Source organism: Cnephaeus nilssonii (assembly GCF_951640355.1).
Source record: "Cnephaeus nilssonii genome assembly, chromosome: 2".
NCBI classification, from domain to species: domain Eukaryota; kingdom Metazoa; phylum Chordata; class Mammalia; order Chiroptera; family Vespertilionidae; genus Cnephaeus; species Cnephaeus nilssonii.
Window position 1 is genome coordinate 36,454,456 of NC_137073.1, and position 1,661 is coordinate 36,456,116.

Consider the following 1,661-nt stretch of genomic DNA (forward strand, 5'->3'; position numbering starts at 1 on the left):
GCCGGAAGTGTGTCAGTACCTCGTCTTCCGGGATTGCGCTGAGCTTCCGGGTCCTCTCTAGGAGCGCGGGAGGATTTTGCTACTTGGTTCCCTGGGTAGCTGGGCTCCACGCCTGTTCTCCGATGGGTGATCAAGCATCCAGCGTGGAGTTTCCTGCCATCAGCTTGTGCGCCCCGAGTTAAAGCTGGAGACCGACGAGAAGGGGGTTCAAGCTTTATGAACTATAAACAGACTGTTCAGCTCAGATACCAACTCATATGAAAATTCGGTTTCTCCTTTCTTACATCTCGAGTAGTCCTTGTAATAATTACAGTTATTATCAAGCAATAATAATCAGTAATTGTATGTCTGTGGCAGAGGAACTGAAACAAGGATGTTGACAGAAGAAGATCAAAGTGAAGCCAGGGGTGGCTGGTTTCACAAAACGGCCGTGGTAGCTTCTCGTGGCCCCTGGAGATGTCTGCCAATTGAGTAGGTGGTATTTTCAAATACTTGGCGGGTGGACAAAGGTCTTTCCACAACCAAGTTAGTGTTGTGGGGTCGAACCCTGGAGTCAGAATAAGACCACCGGAGGCTGCTGATTGATTAAAAAAGGATTTACTGAGCTGGCCAGGACGGCCGCGAGACCACCCCACGCAGGTGGAGTCCACACTCACGACTGCGCCGTTCCAGGTGTAGGCAGTCCTTTTAAAGGTCTAAACCACAAAAATTGTCCTTTGTTCTAAATTCTAAATGCTGGGAATAACCCGCAGGGTCGTTCCCAGCCACATCTTGCTGGACATTGGAATGTGGCCCTACCTTGCAAAAGCAAGTTTTTACAGAAGCAGAACCAACCAGAGTTAGTAATCTCTAAAGGTTATCTACAGTTTCTACTCCTGGAGCTACTGAGTCAATGGGAATCAATCTTCTGTGGTTCTGGTCCACAAGCACAGGAAAATAACCTTTGTGAGTTTCCAGGTCTCAGTCTGGAAGCTGAGGTAACTACCCTATTGTTTAAGCAAGTGAGTGCAGAAGCCAGAATAGCAGGGTTAAAATTCAAACAGCAGTTTTTACCTAAGTATGGTTGCTACCATACTTCATTAGTTGTAAGGTTCTGTGTTTTGTTTATGTGGCCTATGCTATTATAGCAGTTTAAAATGAGTTTTCATAGTAATAACAGGCACTTTTACCTTCAAGATACTTCTACAACCTATAACTATGGCCTTCACCTTTACCTGGCAGAAGTTGCTCCACTTTATGTGCAAGGGCGACCACGGCTTTAATGGTTGTGACTTTGCTCTACCCGTTCCAAGATGAGTTCATGGAGAGACTAAACTCAGAAGCTTGGTGGCATGACTGAAATTGCTTGGGGGAGATTATTTTCTAAAAAATACTTGAAAACTAAAAAGCAATTACAGTATCATTAAATGAAAATTTCAAAATGGAGAAAGATAGTAACCTGCTGTAATCCCTCCACCCTAACCCGAGTATGATGGCTTTAATTTTATCCCTTTTCTATCTATCTTCATAGATATGCTATATATTTTGAACTTATTATTTTAGACATAGTTCAAAACTATAGTTGTATTGGATAGGTGGCTGGTATGCTTGAAGTAACTACCACATTCATGCTATATGACCACTTTTTGGACAAAAGCTGATTGGATTAGGTTTGGGCACCT